Source organism: Vanacampus margaritifer, chromosome 1 (genome assembly GCF_051991255.1).
Source record: "Vanacampus margaritifer isolate UIUO_Vmar chromosome 1, RoL_Vmar_1.0, whole genome shotgun sequence".
Taxonomy (NCBI): domain Eukaryota; kingdom Metazoa; phylum Chordata; class Actinopteri; order Syngnathiformes; family Syngnathidae; genus Vanacampus; species Vanacampus margaritifer.
In genome coordinates, this window is record NC_135432.1 from 51,366,037 (window position 1) to 51,387,055 (window position 21,019).

The following is a 21,019-nucleotide window of genomic DNA, read 5'->3' on the forward strand; positions in this document are numbered from 1 at the left end:
ACGTTCATCTGAACTGACTGTGCATAAAATCGCACACATTTTCCCCCTGCTTGCACAATATGTCTATGATTAGGAGTGACATGGACTTTTATAGGACCCTTGCGGGGGTTTTCAAGTCAAAGCCTTGAACAACAACAAAAAAACGGTGTTACGTCCTTCACGGGTGATTCATGTTTGCTCTGTTTGAAGGATGTTGCTTTGACATTGTTAATTGACCTCTTTAAGAAAAAAGGCTGCTCATTACCCGGAAGGAATTACTCAGTCTGTAATGCATACTTGCAGTACCAGCATTGCGCAATGTTTGGACCAATAGCAATACCTGGATGCGGGGAAGTGTTGGTTGGGGGGGCATTTTATCAGGTAATGACCCAGGCTTTCTGCTATCCATTAATGTTGATTTTATTATCTTAACTTCTTCCAATAAAATCATTAAATCATTTAATAAATGGACTTCATATTCTTTCTTACGTCAAAGTAAACTCAAAGACAGTTGACAAATAAGGAAACAAATGTGCCTTTTATTATTTACATCTACACATTTATATATTTTGGTAGTAGGAATGTTCAATACCACTTTTTTGTTTGTTTCTTTTTTTTTTTCAGATTGATACCAGTACGAATACGCATCTTTTGAATAGTCACCAATACCAATAGTAATTTTGATACATACAAAGCCTTGCCTACAATCACTTCTTTTCCACACTCTCCATTGCTCTGGACTGTTGACCCTAAATACTTAAACTCCTCCACCTTCTTGGTCTCTTCTCGCTGTAACCTCACTCTTCCACTTGGGTCTCTCCCATTCACACACAGATACTCCGTCTTGCTACGGCTAACCTTCATTCCCCTCCTTTCCAGGGCAAACCTCCACGCCTCTAGCTTTCTCCTCCACCTGTTCCCTGCTCTCACTGCAGATCACAATGTCATCTGCAAACATCATAGTTCATGGAAATTCCTGTCTAACCTCATCTGTCATCCTGTCCATTACCATAGCGAACAAGAAGGAGCTCAGAGAAGAAGGGGCTCAAAGAACAAAATCAGCTGTCGTTTCAAGTACCGATACCTTGAAATAAAGTCTGGTATCAGCCCCATTGCTAATGAAGCATTATACCCGCCCATCCGTAATCAAAAGTTCAGGTGCAGTGCCAGATTTATTTCTGTGTTAATCTGCATTGTAAAAATAGATTAGCTGCAATGTTATTCCACATTGGCCTCTACTAATAAATGGTCAAGAATCAGATATATGAGATGATATATACAGTATACACAATACAGCAGTGAGTACATGACCGTAATATTTGCTTTTATTGTGTGTCCTAAGAATGACCTGAAAAGATTTTTCTACAGCAGGAAGGCCTTATCGGCAAAAAAATATGTTTGGCAGTGGTCATCAGTGGTCAGATCCTAAAAGTGGTCAGATTTTAAAAGTTGGAGTATTTTTTGGCAGAATGGTTTAGTTACAGTATTTCAACAATATTTAGATACATACAGTATATTGCGACTACAGCGTGTTAAAACAGTTTTACAGCCGCTTGCCAGTGGGAGACTTTGGCAGTGAATATTAATTAATTGTGACACACCAATTAATAATTTGAAACTCTCACTTACCGGAGACAAATGGCACTCCGCAGTTGGGAGGAAGTGTATTAGTGTCCATCCGGGAAATCCTGACACCGATCCAAGGTAACACGCCCTCAGACTGGATGCAGGTCAGTCATCCAGACACTCCTAGAGAAGGCAGCGAAAATCACCAAGCTTTGTGTGGCTCTCATCTGGTTGGTGCTGTAGTTTGTGGGACTTCAACAACAAGTATAAAACAGCAGCGGTTGCCATGTTCGTTCGTGGTTGCACGCAAAATTAAGAAACTTCCGTAATTTCCAACTCCAACAAGAAATGCTTTGTCACAGAGGTGGCACGAGTGGCAAGAATGAACAAATTAACACTCGCGATTGCAAGCCGAATGTTCAGAGTTTAGAATAGTTCGATTTGAGCCAAGTAGGTAAATATGTTGATGAAAATAAACAATTTGGCATACTGTGACCGGCTGGCAAATCAGATTGAATAGGCTCTGGTCCGGCACATCCATGCAAACACAATGAAAGTTTACTCCATACAGGAAGACCGGAACCGAGATTCAAATGCAGAACCTTGCGACTGTGAGGCTGACATACTCACCACATGCAGCTCATTTTTAAACAAGCTTCACCATTACATTATTTTTGCAGGTCCCTCAAAGGCGAACTCACAGACCACTGCACAATAAGATCCAATCCAAATCCTTTATCAAAAAGAGGCTGTTTTGATTGACCCTGTCAAAGAGGTGCTGACTTGTAGTGGTATAGATCTGATCTGCATCCTATTGTGAGTTGAGGTGGAGACATATTTTGCAAACAACCATTTTCAGTAGAACGAGTAGTCTATGCATTTTTGTAACTTGGAGCTTCAAACACCATTTGCTCCCTGATTAGACATCTGTTTCCATAGGAAAGGTAGAAAGAAGCCAAAAATAACTTCTGATTAGGAAAACTTACCCCCTCCCCCTCTCCCCCATAAAGAAAAACCCTTCTTCTTAGAATTCTACTTTAAAAATGCATACTACAAAATGGTGGCAGCAGTAATAAAATGCATCTCTGCCATTCAGAGAGATGAGATGCACTGTGTCTCCCCAAATCTCTCCACACACAAGATGTTAAATTAAAACGCAACAAGCATTGCAAATAAGCCCTTGAGCTATGTACATGTGATCGCAATGGGCTTTCTCCCTTTGAAACAATTTATTTCTTGGCCACCCCGTCTCTTTCGGGGTCTATGAAATCTTAAAAACTTCTTTTCATCTCTAAGCAAACACACATACAAAATAAATCTCTCCACATTACTCTCTATGAACTGCTGTAAAAAGTGTCTGACCTGTATCAAGCATTCAGGAATATGTCTACACTGATGCCAGGGGGAAATTTCTTCTTCTGTCATGTAGGTGACTTGATTTATAATCCATTTCATTAAGTTGGGAAATGTCATTCACTATCTGGCAATGTGCCTCCAATACATCAATAAAATGACTGCCTAACTATATCACTGGCGTTGGGTCAAAATCTTGTAACTTCAAAATCGTCACTTTTCAGGAGACACCATTAAAGGTATGGTCCGATGTTTTTCCATTGCTGTTTGTAAACACAACATTCAAAACTGATACTTGAGGAAGCCGAGGACAGCAGCCAACCAGGAACGAGTGTAAAACCAGCCCACCAATCAGGGGTATTCGCACAGCGAAATTTGCATATGCCACTGACTGTAGCTTGCCTCATTAGAGTTAAATAGAATATAATCATACTGTTTATTTAATTCCAAACAGAGAGAATATTGAGTGAATTCAAGTTAATGCAAGCCCACGAAAGCACGAAGTCTGGCAGTATGCGGTCCTTTGACAAACCGAAGCTCCTGGTAAATTCTATGTTGGTTTTCAAATATTACATCTTTAACTAATGTGTTATCTAAAGTCTTCGCATATAAGATAAGTTAACCGGCAGCATGTAGAATTGTTAGCAGGCACTTGGCTGTTCGCTGGTTTAGATGCTAGCTTAGTTCCCGGCTGAAGTAAAATCCGCCATTAAGATTTTATGATTTAGAAAAAGAAAAAATCAAAAATTCTTGTATGCAAGATATATCCCATCTCTCGCCCAAAATTAGCTGGGATAGGCTCAAGCTAACTTGTAATCTTACTAAGGATAAATGGATGGATGGATGGATGGCATTCATTGTCATTTATTAATGCAGCCACATTTCAGGTCACAAGAAATAATGTTTCATGTAGTTCTGGCCTGTTTCTATCTGGGAATAGCTGACTCACACAGACAAACACGGTATTATTAAAAAATGTTTGACAAATGAGTACATGGAGCATTAGCTACTTCAGGAAAGCCATGTAAATCTCTCCTGAGGTTTCGGCTCAGAGGGATAAATTGGCACGGTGCACCACATGCTTAACCAAAGGCTTACAGCCTGTATTCGTGTATTAATTCTCCTTCCTATTTGTTGTGCGGCCCTCATCAACATCCGAGGACACACAGGTATGCAAATCTCACAGGAATACATGTATGCAGAGTTAAATTGCTAATCTAATATCCATAATCCAGTTTAGTTGTTGTTTTTCCCCCTTTGAGAATGTTGTGTATCTGTGTTGCACTGAGCCATTCGTTAAAATTTTGCAGCCATTTGTTGCCTTGTTAATGATACCTCATTTGCCTTTCATATGTGTGGGATGAGGAGCCTATTCCTTGGATTAGCCACTGAAGAACCATGCCTCCAGATGTGTTTTTTAGTCGAGGATAGTCATCCATAACGCTGTCTGAATGCTAATTACAAGCTTACGTTATTAAGATGTATCAGTTACCCATACTTTCATTTCAGACTGTGGTTATTTAATTTCAAATGTGATATGGTGCCTTTGTGGCTAAAGATTCTGCATTGCAATTGGTGTTCCGATGTCCTACTGAAAAAAAATCGAATAATTGTGCATTCGGATGAAAAAAAAACATTTTTGCTTGGGGAAAGAGCAGTTATAAATACAGTAGAAAAAAACATTTCTATTTAATTAAGATAAGTGGTTTAGAAAATTGATGGATGGAATGTACAACCTACTGGTATTAATTTTTAGATAATCAACTTTTTTTATTTTTTTATTTAAACTGTACTTAGCAGCATACTATTTTCCTCTCATTAGTGACATTTTAGTCATTTAGCCATTTGGTCTATGAGAAAAGTGACGTCAGAACCACAGTTGTGATTTTGCCGACTAAAACAGCACATTTGAGTAAGTTCGATTTGTTAAAGTGAAGTAACTGTGTCAGGCTGAAAGCATCAAATTGTGCAGATCATACACGTCCATTAAACTGCCTTTGAATTGTAATCTGATGGCTCTCTCGGCTAGCCGCTAGCGATGTTTGCTGCCGCTAAATGCTGGCAACAGGCACTGTAGCCTACAATACATTGTCAGCGTAATAGCACCCTTAATTGGTGATTGAACATGATATTAGGACAAAGTTGTGTTGTTGACGTTGGTTGCAATAGTTTGTTTTGCCGCACAAATTCCAAATAAAGGCGTTTTAAGGAATTGATCTCCACATATTATTTGGTTTAGAAAGATGTATTTTTAATATGACGTTCTCATCGCGTTGGCGGTGTGTTGCCAGATCCTGTGACAAATATTTCCCATATTGTAAACTGTTTACCTGACCGTAAAGTCGTGAACTTAGCGGGAGAATTGACTGATTGGGAAACACGCGGGAGATAAGGTTGAGAGAGTCTCCCGCGTGAATCGGCAAAGTTGGTAAGTATGTGCTATCACTTACTGATTTCCAACATTATTACTTCTTTTTAAAATCTGAGAGACCAAACACAACAAGGAAAAACTACTCTTCTTTACCGTGTGATGTATTCCAGAGGGCCAACATAGCACACAACACACATAAAAGTGTCTGTTGTGGTACCATGACTGAACTTTGAGAGGCATGTGCCCCAGGGCATTCAAATTGCGGAAAATACAAAGAAGTAACTTTAGCAGAAGAAGAAACCAAAGATGCTAGGCTAACCCTGAGCTTGATGTGACTGCATTACTGCGGTAAACGTATCTCTTTATCATTTTTATGGTGGCGAATGACTTGTGAAACACATTTTACAAACACTCAGTACAACCAGTCGCTCCTCTACTGTACATTTGTCACAAACTTCGGGTTGCTTCCTAATTGACTATCCTTCAGTTTCACGTCACAGTCTGGCTGAACTACTGTATGTGTTGACAATACACAATGATTTGCGAGCAGAAATAATGAACAGCCATGGCTGGTTACCCACAAAGAGCTCGAAGCACTTGTGGTGTCATTATCAGTCGACAGCAAGTGGCAAAATGTGTTTTTAAAGGTATTAATTGTACATGAAAAGCAGTTATCAAATTAATTATCGACAAAATATTAACTTTTTATTGCTAAAAATGGCGTAATTAGTCAAGTATCCCTTAGAAATGTTGTTTTGTAAGATTATCTTTATGTCTGAGGTGTGTTAAGAGAAGTGCTCTCAAACGATTACAATTTAAATCAGATTTATCACATCTTCGAATTTTGTTGAATCACAATTCATCATTTAATTAAAAATACTTTTTTTAATCAACATTTTTTGCCCGCCAAATTTGAAGAGCACCTGTGTGTTAATTTTCTTGACATTTAACTCTTTTACTGCCAAAAACTTTAAATGACATTTAGTAAAAACCTACGGAGGAGTGCCAAAGATGTTAAAAGACGTTCACCAAGTTTTTTTTTGGGGGGGGGGGGGGAACGGGTGGAGGAAATCCTTGGCCAGCTGTGCTGAAAGTATCAAGCAGATCTAGTTAGTATAATGCCTATTTTTGGCCCCTAGATGGCAGCGATGACTCTCTTTGGACAAGATTGGGTAGGCGTCAGTAGAAGACGTGAGGCGGAGCTTAGAGTGTTGAGGGGACAATGGCTGAGGAAGCCATAATGGCGACCGGTTGCAAGCAGCTCACGCTTGAGCATTTTTTTTCAAAGACAAAAAGCATCGACCAATGCTAAAGAGCACATTGATGACAACGATGTTGATGATGGTGACTCCGAGGTTGACGCCGAAGTTGGAAGTGTTGACGCGGCGGCTATGATCATGTCATAAAGCCTCACCGGCTAGCGATGCTAACGCCGGAAAACGCGTAGCACAACCGAGCACGCTCAGGCGGTCGTTCAATCGGATGACGAAGAGTGCCCCGAGTCCAATGCATATTCGTCGGAGGAGTGGGTACAATCTGATCACGGAGAAGACACTGGTTATGGACTACGATGCCACCATGAATGGAGCGGATAAGATGGATCAACCACCCGGTATAGGAACTGAAGGACATGAGGAAGCCAGACGTAACACCACCGTAACGTCACCGTATCATGATCCTGAGAGTAGACTTGATGGCAAAATGGCCAAACACACACTGCAGTATATACTTGCTATTCCCCGGAAAAAAAGGCCGGCAAGAAAGTGTATCGTCTGCACGCGAAGGAGCCATCGCATGAAACTAATCTGTTGTGCAAATCCTGCTGCGACTCCTTGCGTGCAGGGGAGTGTTACAAAAAGAAAAACTGTATTTGAAACATCCACACAATTGTAAATAGTACCACGGTTGCACACATTTGTAAATAGTTTGCCAAATTGTTTTGTCAAATTCTTACACTGTTGAACGTCAAACGTATTTTGCTATCAAAAAACACTTTTTCATTGTTGGTGGGAGTGTTTTACAGAAGTAAAGCACTGTTTAGGTGTTTGTGGCATCATTCATGGGAAAAAAAAGGTGTCAAATTCTCTAGAGTGCATGAAATAATATCGTCTCACAAAAAGCTTGAGTTCTCCGTTTTTTGTTTCAAAACAGAGCATTTGGGTGAAACTAACCATTTTCTATTGTTGATTACTGAAAAACGGAATAAGGTAGAAACAAACTTTTTTTTCTGATGAAAGATGAGAATCCAATCTTTCATTTGGTAGTATGTGTGTTTCCATAGTCCAAACACAAAATTTTCTGTGGACTTTGAAAGATCAGTCAAAATGCTTAAATCGGCTGGCACTGACGGCATCCCTTTTCTGAAAACGTCTGGCAGCCAAAGAGTTAATGTTATGAGGACGTCTTCAACATTTTTTTATCCACTGCACACGCTCATCCTCCTCTTTTTCTAATCAGGTAATTACTTGATTAATTTAAAATGGGAAAAAAATAAACCCAATATTTTGATATGAACTAATATTCTAAATGCCATACACAAACATTTATTAAATGCTTTACTTTAATGCATAATGTTATAATGTTATATATAATGTTATGTTTATTGCTCAAACACAATCTGTGCTGTGTGTATCGTAGCCATCCGCTGTCAAGATAAAGGATAATCTGTGGTCAAAATTATTAATGTGATTAATCTACATTAATACATGATTAAGGCAATCATTTTTTTAAATTTATTAATTAATTAGTTAACACTTTAACTTTGACAGCACCAGTTAAGTGTGGATTTGTCCCGACGATGGGGTCCGAATTGAGTTGGGCCGACAATCCTGAATAAAAAATGTGTTCAATATTTACAACCAAATATCTTTATGTGTGTGGGGGAAACTAGCATACCCTCAGACAGTTGACTCCGCGGACCAAATGAGAATATTTTTTTAATCTTGTATGTATAAGATGTTGATCTAAGAATTACTGAAGATCATTATATATTAAACTAGTCTGTCTGCGGGTGGACGACTGGTTAGCACATCTGCTTACCAATGCTGAGAAAGTGAGATCGAGTCCGGGCTTCGGCCTTCTTGGGTGGAGTTTGCATGTTCTCCCCGTGCCTGTGTGGGTTTTCTCCGGGTACTCCGATCTCCTCCCACATTCCAAAGACATGCATGGCAGGTTAATTGAACACTCAAAATTTCCCCGAGGTGTGATTGTGAGTGTGGATGGTTGTTCATCTCTGTGCCCTGCAATTGGTTGGCAACCAGTTCACGTTGTACCCCGCCTACTGCCCGAAGCCAGCTGAGATAGGCTCCAGCACCCCTGTGACCCTTGTGAGGACAAGCGGTTAAGAAAATGGATGGATGGTCTGTCTGCTGATATTGGGGTTGAGGCTGCCTAGTGTAAAACGCTATGGTAATGTTGAACTGAGATGATGAGATACAGATAAGTGTGTGCATCCTTGAGGACACGTTGCCAAAAAACAAATAGCACACTTTGACATCCCAGGCAGGCCAAATTCCGAACAGCTTGCTAACGGGACACATTTTCCGAAATAGGCAGTTTGCAAAAATAATTAAAAAATTAGTCTGCTCGGTTTCACATTTTAGACCACAGTAAATGATCATAACTAAGGATCTGTGTACATTTAAGACTGTGTTGTACTACTGTAAATGGACACCTGCAATGTTAAAACATTGAAGTTTTTCTCATGACTTCATAAAAAAAATATAAAAAAAAGTCTAAGAGTAGACTGTAAATTCATCATCTGAATAAAAAAAATGATAATCTTGGGTTGAAATCTATTATTAAGCGATTATAATACGCAAAAGATTATTCCAGATGACTACATGTCCTATAAGGCATCGACACAGGTGCTGTTCCACACACACACACACATTGCACATGCAAACACTTGAAGCCTTTTTGCTGATCAGCCCCCACACTCCTTCCACATCAGTGCTTCTCCCAGTTCAATGAACCGGCTCACTGCAGCTCATCTCCAGGCCAGAACTATGGTACAGATCTGCAGACCTGTAGAGATCACTTCTTTTTTTCTACTTGCAGGCTATGAGCCCTCTACAACCCATCCATGGCATTGCTTTCATCTATTCTAGAAATGTGATCACTGTATAAAATACAAAAAATAGAGTGAAGTACAACACAGTAAATAAAGAGCAGTAATGGACAGCATCTATTCTGTGTACAAAAGACTTCCCCAACGGCAAACATATATAATGGTGATTTTCTATAGCGGACAGCTGCATTACTGACCATTTCCAAAGTGTCGTCAGGTCATTTGATCACATATTATTATATTTTTAGGTGAAAAAGTTTTATCTTGACATGAATCCAGTCATTGCAAAAAAAAACATGATAATGTACATTGGAACATCCCTCCAGCTACTGTTTTAACATTTACTCTGACATGACAGTTATTCTCTCTTGAAACTAGCCCGGCTAAGAACATACCCTGCTGTGAATGATCCCCACTAGTCACTACCATGCAAGCTTTTCTCATGCTTGGGAATCCCTCACAAACTGCATTAGAGTCTTTCAAAAGAATCTTTACCAACTTAAAGATGTTTGTTTGCATCCACTGTTTAAGTGACAGATGGGTAACGGTTTACATGTTTTGGCTTTAATTATTGAAGCAAATGACTCGCGTTTCACCCCACTTCTCCCACAAGTGCTCATTTCTCACTGTCAGGTGTTTCTTACCCAGCAAAGCCATTGTAATGCAACAGCGCAGACAACTGTTCAAAGGATTGTCTGCATTGCTTGAGTTTTTGACTTGGCTCTAAAATGTTTAAACATTTTTCAACTAACAAGCAGCTGCAGGTAATTACAAGAGGGGATTAGAAGGACGGAATGTGATATAGAACAGCTGAAGGGATGGAAAATATGTGCATAAAATAAAGTATATGTACAGTTACATAATGATTATTCAATCTTATTGTATATGGCGGACTGCATTGTGTTTATCATGCATGGGATTATGTTGGTCTTGAACCTTCACCATAAGTGCCCCATGACAAAAAAAGTATTTAGTAGTCTGTGACTATTTTGCAAATCTATCAGAAATTGGGTTAAGATCTTGTCCCTGTGCCAGTACCAATGAAAAACAAAAGCAAACGTTACAGGAGACAAAAAGAGGGCAAAATCTTCCATATTGTTATTTTGCTCATGAAGCAGACTGGTGACACCATGGGACTGAAAATGCAGACATTTTAGCCAGTGAGGGACCTGAGATCACTGAGCAAACGTCTCCCATGTTGGACAATCTACAGCAGCAAAGGAGCTCTTTCTCAAACAGACTTATTCAGCTTAGCAGCCAGAAGAAATGGTTCAGATCATCTTTCATGCCACTAAGAATTCACTTAGATAACAATTTTCTCTCTCTAAGATACTTCTGGACACTGTGCAATAACATGATTTTTCATGTTTAATCAATATTTTTCAATGTGCCATATATTGTGTATACATACAACAAATTTTAACAGGCACTGTCATTCCTGTCATGTGAGCTGCGGAATTAGGACCCAAATGCAGACAAGACAGAGGAGTTGGGAAACAAAGTCTTTACATTAAAACAAACAAAGTAACAACAGAGAGCAGGCCTGGATTCAGATGGCCTCTGAGAAAACTCTTGACAGAGAAACCTTGACTAAGAAACTTGAGCGGGCTGGATGCAGAACTCAAAAGTACAACGTCACCACAGCAAGCAGGGCTGGATGTTGCACTTTAATGTATGAAAGATGCCATTTTCAATAAAGTTCAATAAGAATGTTTTGGCTTTCATCTGACTATTTAGTGTTTTTTTATGCATTTTTTTCTACATTGATTTTGTATTTGCACACACTTGTTAAATCAAACTAAAGTTACAGACCTAATTAGACTAACAGATACATCATATAATTATCCTACATTAACATTAGTACATCAGTTTGGACTAATTAATTTAGAAAGCTTTTTCTGGATGTGATGAAATCACTTTGATCACACATTATACATTGACGATGCAGTAAATGAAAAATGTGTTAAATCAACATGAATCTTTTAAACAATCTGAACACAATTTAAATATTTGGATGTGACAAGCAATAATTAAGTGAGAAGGAAGAAAGAAAATCATGTCAGCTGAAGACAAACTGGTTGTCTGGGACTGATGTATGCATTCAAATCAAATAAGTTCAAAGATTTTTTTTATTTTTCAGTGCAAATCATACAGTTATGCTACATTAACAGGAGTAAATCAGTTTGGACTAATTCATTTCATTTAAAAAGTGTTTCTTAGACGTGATTGACTCACTTTGATCGAACATAATACATTGACGTAGTTTTTAAAAAAAAAAGTGTTGAATCAACATGATTCTTTTAAACATTCTTTAAAATCTTAACATATGTTAAACGTTTGGATGTGACAAGCAATAATTAAGCGAGGGGGAAAAGATACAATCATGTCAGCTAAACACAAAATGGTTGCGTGGGACCGATGTAAGCATTCAAATTAAGTAAATCCAAAGGAATTTTTTTTCAGTGTACATTATCATAAGTGACACAGCAACTGCATATCACCTACAAAATAAGAGTGACTATACAAAATAAGAGTGACAATTACATCATCATCATCATAAGTGACATAGCAACTGCATATCACCTACAAAATAAGAGTGACCATACTAAATAAGAGTGACAAATACATCATCATAAGTGACACAGCAACTGCAAATCACTTACAAAATAAGAGTGACTATACAAAATAAGAGTGACAATTATATCATCACCATGTCATCATAAGTGACATAGTAACTGCATATCACCTACAAAATAAGAGCGACTATACAAAATATGTCATCATGAGTGATATAACAACTGCATATCACCTACAAAATGAAAGTGACTACAAAAGAGTGGCAAATGGGGTAGATGCCACGGACTTCCGACTTCCGGGTTTTACACATCAGCGCCGTTTCCGGCCACTGCTGGCCACGGTCCAACACTCGCATCCCCACCCCTGCGCTCATCGGCGGGAGGGCGTCTCGGCTATCTGAAATCCTTCGGACACTGAGACAGACACTACACACTCGCAGCCTCGCACCCGTCGACGGGAAAGCGCAACCAAGGGGCACAAAGGCGGAAGCGTAAGTACTGGAACGCGGCCCACATGTGACTATACAAAATATATCATCATGAGTGACATAGCAAAATAAGAGTGACAAATACATCATCATCATTATCATAATAAGGGACATAGCGACTGCATAGCAACTGTCAACATCAATATCATAACAACTAAGTAACCCCATGACCCAAACCAAGACACAGTCAGCGCAATTACAGTACTCATTCTAGCTGTTTGGCCATTGAGGTGTCAATGGGCTCTTTGCACAAATCCACTACTTCCTGAACTCAATACCACTCCTTCATTTCCTGTCTTTCATGATTGGACCAACTGATTAATCCAGGTGTGTCTGGCCATTGTCGTCACGGTTACTGAGGTCAGGCACACCTGGATTAATCAGTTTGTTCAGGAAGTAGTGGATTTGTGCAGTTTGTTAATAACAACTCCAAATTAGGGCTTGTTTTACACAAAAGATGACCTATGGGTCTGTATAAAGCACTAGCAAAAGCTACAAAATAGTTGCTTTCAGCTAGTGAGGTTTTTTTGCATATCCAACGCACTTACAGATTGCGTGACATGACTGAACACAACACAAAGAGCCAAAGAGAAACACACAAGGGCTCTTCGACTCCTCATCACCTCCACCGGAACAATTATCGACATCGCAAAGCGCATGACTCAGTGTGTGACCAGCTGCGACGGTGACGAGTACAAGTCAGTGAGAGATAAGTGAAGCACAATGAACCCCGAGTGGATAATCATCGGTGTGTGAACGCTGGTCAAGCCGCGCCAACAGTGACTCTGGTCCCAAAAGAGTGAGCGAGGCCATCTCTGTCAGGTCAGTGACCTCACTGTGGTCAGTGCTGGTTGTTTTCATGCTCAGTGAAACACACGATAACACATGTTCAAAGGTGACGCACGCAGTCACAGTTACACAAATTCTGATGACAGTCAATGTCTGTACATATGTGCTATAGGTACATGCATGTATGTCTGACCACAAACCGTTAATAGCTATGGTTAGTCAGTGTCGGAGAAAAATTAATTATTTTGAATTTTATGCATTATGTATTTTTTTCACTATTTAAAATGGTTCCTAGTTGTTTTAATGATATACTGTACATGCATTGTCTCCATGACTGAGAAATTGCTTATGAATTCTGAAATGCTGAATGAAAAAAAATATGATTGATGTTGAATGATACAGAATGCTATTAAATCGGAATGATTTTTTTTTTGTGGGCTGTAGAGATTTTTGGTATGTGAATAAAATGTACTGATTTGGATTTCAAACGGGAGCAATAATGTAAATCTGAATGTGTCATTGGGAATTAATAGAGATTTTTGAGTGGAAGGGATTTTAGTTGTGAAAATGTTGAATTTTTGGTCAATGGGAATTGTTGGCAAGATTGGCAAATTGCTCCAAAGTGAAATGAATGAGCTGAATGAATTTGAAAATTGAAACAATATAAATTTGGTATACTGAATGCCCCATTGAGAATGACTGGGGAATTTTTAATAAAAAATGCTGAATATGGCAAAAACTGAGTTTTTGGAATGAGAAAAGTAATAGCCTGCCAGCCATGACTTTTTGTGATATGTTGAAATTGGAATGATATGAATTGGATTAATTATGCGGAAGAAGATGCATGTCAAAATAATGGGCGGAAGAAAATTAGGAACAAGATATGTTTGCTGCTTTCGGCATTCACACAATTAACTATGGTAATTAATTTTGTTGCATACTAATAAGGCCACAATTGTAGTATAAATCAGATCTTTCTCATTTGACAGCATGAACCATAAAACTGCATTCTGTGTTAGTGGAAACTTGGAACACAAGACGCTGGTACTGAACAAGCAAAGAACAAATGTGGGGAGTGGCAAAGAAGATAAAGTGCCATCTGCTGCATCAATTGGGGCATTGCCCCACTTGACCCGAGCTCATAATTGCCACTGTTACATTCTATTAAGATCTTTTATTTACATCTGCTTGCACTTAATGATAATTTATTTAACGATGAAAGTGCCCAAATGGCACCTAAGAGGAGCGGTTGTGGAGAGGGTCGCCTGTGGGAACCGGAAAGGTTTGCAATTAGCTACTTTATAAAAGGGATTCAAAAAGGGAAGGGATTCTGGTGACAACGCTCTTGTGCTCGTATCTGCTTTCGGGGTGCCCTTAGTGACAACAGCAATTCCCAAGATCAGACCAGATCTGTGCGATTACTTGGAGCCTGGAGCATCAGCCAAAGAGCAGCAGCCGGTGGGTGAGCAGGATTTTTCAAATGGGAAATAAATACCATATTGCCTTTAGAACAGGAAACAGGGGTGCCTGGGGGATGTCAAAGTTACTAGGGATCTTCTGTGGCCGTAATGTTTCATAGTTTACTGTCTGCGGATTAGCTTCAGTTCATTTTGTATTATGCCTGGGGATGTCACAATTAGGGATAGACTGATTATTGGCCGTGGCCGATTATTGGCCTTTTTATCTGAAGGCTTATAAAGCTGGTATCTCAGTGAGTGGTGAATTTTTGTGAATGTAGCAAATTTAGGGTTGTCATCAGGATTTGCAAGATGTTCACAGACAGTTTTTACTTGTTTCAAACATATTGAGACCATTTTTCACTGTCTGCGAAGATATTCTGAAACCTTTTACGAACCCTGGCAAAACCCCCAAATAAGCTACATTCGCAATTTCGCATGCATTTTTTATTCATGACATTATTTAAATTCTATTTTTTTCTATCTTAAATTTTGGCGCTAATATTTTCTCTTTTACTGCTTCAAGTATAAATTATCGGCCTCCTTGACTACTAATAATTGGTATTGATATCGGCCCTGAGAAAACAATATCGGCCTATCACTAGTCACAATATTGTGGAATTAAAAATTCCTCGATATTGTTTTGGATGGACGTAATAAATGATTTGAAGAAGTCTTTCACAAAAACCTGTGTGAAAACGCACTTAATTTACTAAAGCCTATTGAGAAAGACCAGCCAGCAAGAAACAGAGACGGCTCCTGTGTCTGTAATGGTAGCGTTCTTGTGGTGTACACCCACTTCGCCTCCACCATGACACTGGCTTGGAAGCGGAGCGTGCTGACCACTGAGCTAAAAGCCTAGGCTGCAATCTCATCGGCCAGCACCCTAAAACCGACACGTGAGATTTAGATACTGTTATAGTCAATCACTAATTGTGCCCTTCATGTCTAAAAAACGCTCACGTTACCTCACCACTTTATTATGTACACTATGATTGAAACTAATTCATATGAAAAGGAGCAGCAGATTAAAGCTGTGTATACACATATATGTGTATACAGTGGTACCTCGGAGTTTGAATATAATTTGTTCCAGCAAAGTGTTCAAAGTCCGAATTGTTTGACCTCCGAAATATTTTTTCCTATAGGAAATAATGTAAATGCAATTAATCCGTTCCCAAGCTCCAAAAACAGAAAATTCCTATTTTAATTTCTATTGATGTTTTTTTTTTTTACATTTACAGTACAGTACAGTATTTAAACAATAAAAAATACCTTACTTTTTTGTTGTGGTGATCAGTGGATGATAATCGCTATGTTAATGCTAGCTTTAGTTCAGTGCTGAGTTTGTATATTTTACACTAGGCATATTGTTACTACTAAGCGGTCCTTGCGTGCGTTGTTTATTATCAGGCACGTTGTTGAACAGCTAAGGGCCAGTCCTTGTGCCAGTATTTACAGAAGTAGTCATACTTCTGTAAAAAAGGAGTGATAATTCCCTTCCTAATTCCACTGTGGTGTGTAGCACTGTACATTTTCTTTGCTGCCACTTGCACTGTTGTCTTTCTTTGGGCCCATGGCTAAGAAAATTGTCGAGGAAAAATCGAAATGCACTCGCGAGTACGGAGCACCTCCAGGAGTATTCACGATCTAACTGGAAATGAGCAGTGCATCGTCTCAACTACCGCAACGTGAGCATTCGGCATTGCTCGACTTCGCCCGGCTTCACTCGGCTACCCGTTTTCAAGGTACGTTCAGCTTAGCTTGCTTTGCTAGGGTGTTCAAACTCCAAAAATGAGTTCAAACTCCGAGGCATTTTTTACACAGATTTTTGGGTTGAAGTCCGATTTGTACGAGTTCTGAGACGTTCAAACTCCGAGGTTCCATTGTATACTGATAATATCAACATATTCTGTACCAAATATCATTAGAATATGAGCGTGTTGTCCTTCATTAAGCTTCAAGATGATGACTGCTATTATTCATTCTTGGCTTGTCATCGTCGCTCCTTAATATTCCCCCACAGTAACCTGCATGTGGAAGTCTATTACAAATCAATTTGATTGGCTGAATTCCATTTGCACTGCTATTGTTATTTTTGTCATTCCTCTCTAGTTCTCAGGTCGGTACTCATTCTTTGCTGTAATTTACTTTTTGTTGTTATTCTATTTTGTTCAATCATGCCTGTTCATTTTCGTGTTTGCTCAGGAATAACTTTTTAATCCCCCATCCTACTTGTCACAATGCTAATGAATTTTTATTTTTTTTTATGTCCCACAGTTTGGTAATTTAAATTTTATAATATTTGCTTTAGTCTTGCTTGTTTTTGTTTTGTGTGCTTTTGAGTACATTTGAAAGAGTATTTTAAATATTACAAAATAATGCATACATTAATCTTGGTTATGCACTTTTTTTATTGATTGGTGTCACCCAAAAAAAGATACATTTCTCTCTGACAGACTTCTGGAGCCTTCTGGCACACAGAGCTTCTAATTTCAGACAACACAAAAATTGTTGGGTATTTGGATGGTTTAGATACATGACACATGACAAAACTGATGTGCAAGGAGTTCAGCCCGGGTCAATGCTACAATTTAGCTGCAGCGCTTGCATTTTCAGCAGTTTTACAGTAAAAACCACACACACACACACACTTCAGTGAGGCTTACTAATTGCTAAATGATGCAACAACAAGATCTGGGGGCAGAAAACAGAATGCACTCAAGAGTATATGTTAAAGCATACATTTGTAACTACAGTTCAGTTTAAAATATGCTGTGTTAACTACAGTGACTTACATTGCCAGAAGCCAGAATACATACAATAAAAAAACTCACAATAATAAGAAGAAGAAGAAGAAGAAGAAGCGGAAGAAGATTTTAGCTGTAACTATACTGTTTTTTGTGCATAAATTGTGGCTCAGTGTAGCCGCACTGCTCTTTATAAAACCTCTCTCATCAGATTTAACAATTCTTCCAATCTTTTGTGAGTGCCCAATATGTAAGGGAGCACTCGTATTACACGTTTGACTTTCAGCTTACATCAAAATGTAAAAACATCTTAGAAGTGACACTAAACCTCCAGTGATGACTCTCTGAACATAGCTTAGCAACTGTAAGAAGTTCTAACCGGCCTGTCACCCTTAGAATTTTCTGTGTGTGTAAGCAGTCATGTCTGTGTATTTAAAAAAAAAAAAAAAAAAAAAGACAAAATAAACCCCTCTGCAACTATTACTCTCATCCCCAAAATACAGTGGAACCCTAAAGTCCTTTAAGTAAAGTTATACCAAAATTATTCAGGCCAGTGTCACGTGTCAAAGTTCAAAGGGCCATCACATGACTCAATGCAAGACCTCCGCACATCTTGTAAGCAATCCAGTGAGCATGTGTCTTTTAGGTTGCTAGTTCCAAAATGAACTGGCATTGAAAAAATAACAACCAGAGTAACTACTCCTCGCCAGGATCCAGAAGTCTACTCTCAACCCAAAACCTCAAGACTTTTCTTTAAGGCAGCCTTACTTCCATTAAGTTTTTGGTAGGGATGTAACGATATCACGATGTGAAGGTTATGATAATGTTAAAACAATTCTAGCTCATACTAAAAAATAAAAAAAACACACACAAATATTGTGCTTTTGTACATTACAGCTATGAAAAATATGATAAATATTTAAAATATACAGTATATATATATAAATATAATCTATATATTGAAGCACTTACTTGCTAATGCAAGCACACATTGAGTTCCTACACGTATTGACTCGCTTCACAAGCATATCACGTGCCCCTTCATCTGACCTTTAGCGTGGATTTTAAACATAAAAGGGCCAAAACATGCCTTGTGAAAATTAAACTTCACTACAAAACTAGCCACCAGAGGGTGCTAGAACTGCACAAATGGAAATCAACCCGACTTTTGAAACGGATGTGCTGCTTTTAATATCGTGACATGACAACGACGATATATTGTGGCAGTTTTAATATTGCGATATCACAATGTTGCCGTTATCGTTGCATCCCTAGTTTTTGGTTAAGCTAAAGTGAGAAGTCCAGGCTTTTGTGAACAAATATGACCTCAGCACATTTTTATTTATGTTTATGCACGCACACACACACAAATATACAGTTACGCTATTACAGTACAGTACATATAGTATGCACTTATCGCTGGCGTCAGGCCGATACCTCGTAAGTAACAATTTGTCAAATTTCATATTTTTCTACAAGCCTACTTTTGGTCAGTCCACACACACGTGTGGGTGTCATTTTTATGAATTATTGACCAATCTAAAGTGTTGAAAATGGCTTGCTTTCTTTGATCATACAAAATTAATGGTTTTTCGGATCTCTTGAAAAGTGATGATTTTGAAGGTGGAAGATTATATACAAACCTTATACTTTACTAGTACCCAATCATTAATCTCACAGGGATCTGTGGTAGTTATAGTATGTTACATGTATGTCCTGATTTGATGTATGAATTCAAAATATATTTTGTGCAGTGCAGGCAATTTCACTAACAAGCTCTGTCAGGGAATTCGCTGTCAAAATGCTTGAACGGCAACAATTGTATGCTGCCATTTAAACTCACCTACCTTGACGGCCTGGTCAATTCTCCCTGTGGTTAACCAACTGTCAAACATTGAACATTGCCGCTTGATATCCAGAGGCCCTGGCATTTTCATATGAATAAATATGTGTAAGGAACCAACCTCAGACAGTTCCAGTACGATTTTTTTTACAGTGTCTAAGCAGGTATATTTTCAAATTGTTGTATAAAATGCAAATAATAGCATTGTACAATGATTTGCATCTTTTTTTTGTTTGTTTACTGTATTTTACACATTTACTTTATACCGTCACAGATGCTGGCTTTTGGACTTTGTGCTGATAAACAATCCAACTGGACCTTTTTCTATTTGGCCTGAATGAGCCTACATCGAGGATTTCACCCCCCAAATTCAAAATGTCTCATGCTGTGGTCTGATGAGACCACAGCATGCTTTTCCACTTTACAACAGTCCATTTGAGATGCGCTCGGGCCCAGAGAATCCAGCGGCATGTTTGAGTGTCATGGTTGAGTTTTAACTTGCATTTGTAGATGTAGTGATAAACTGTGTTAACTGACAGTGGTTTTCCTTTACCCAATATTGCCGGTTTTTAATGCAGTGCCACTTGAGGGGTAAAAGATCACAAACATTCAAAGTTGGTTTTCGGCCTTGCCGCTTGCATGCAGAGATGCCTCCAGATTCTCTGAATCTTTTGATGTTATTATTGATGATGAAATCCCTAAATCTTAATTATGGATCAAAAATGGACCGATACACTTTATAGGTCAATTTGACCCAACTTTCTGGGTTGTTTTATACAAAATGACCCAATTTTTTGATGCAAGGAAAGGATCTGACCAAAATTTATGAGTTGTTTTAAAAGACCCATTTCTTGACTCAACGTTGGGCCAAATAGACCCAAGTAGAGGATCGATCCATTTTTGACCCATAGTTAGAATATTTTTGACCCAACTGTTATTAAGAGTGTTGGAATTGTTCTTAAACTGTTAGACTATTTGTTCACTGAATTTTTTTTTTTTACAAAGTCGTATACCTCACTGCCTCCCTGCTTGAATAACTGAGCCTTTCGGGCATGCTCCATTTATATCCAATCATGACACTCACATGTCTCACCTGTTTCTGATTAACCTGTTCACCTGTGTGTTACAATCATGTGTTGTTGTTGTTGTTTAGCATTTCTCAACTTTCCCAGTCTTTTGCTGCCACCTCTCCCCTTTTTTAGATTTTGTTTTGTCCATCAAATTCTAAATGAATGAATATCTGGGGGGAAGCACACAAAAAAAAAACAATGTTCATCAGCTTGAACATTAAATATCTTGTCTTTGTACTGTATTCAATTCAATATAGTCTGAAAATGATTTGCAAATCATTGTACTGTTTTTATGTATGTTTCACGCAACGTCCAAATGATCTTGTGGAATTCAATACTGTCCAATTGGTGTATAAAGCTAGACATCATTTACTGCCGGGAAATATTGAAAATATGTTTTCAGAGAGACCGAAGTTATGGTTTGAGTGGAATTCATAACTTAAAGACAAAGTATTCAAGAACATTGAAGAATTTCTGTACATATGTATGTGGAGTGAAAATTTGGAACAGGCTGAGTACTGATTTAAAACAATGTCTAAAAATAGACCAGTTCAAAAGGAAATATAAAATCAACATTTTTGAAAAGTATAGGGAAGAAGAAGTGCATTTCAATGAAAAGTAACATTGGTTGATGTTATTATTAGTATTATTGTATTATTATTAGTATTGTTGCTATTGATTTGGAAAAAATATATACATGTATATGTA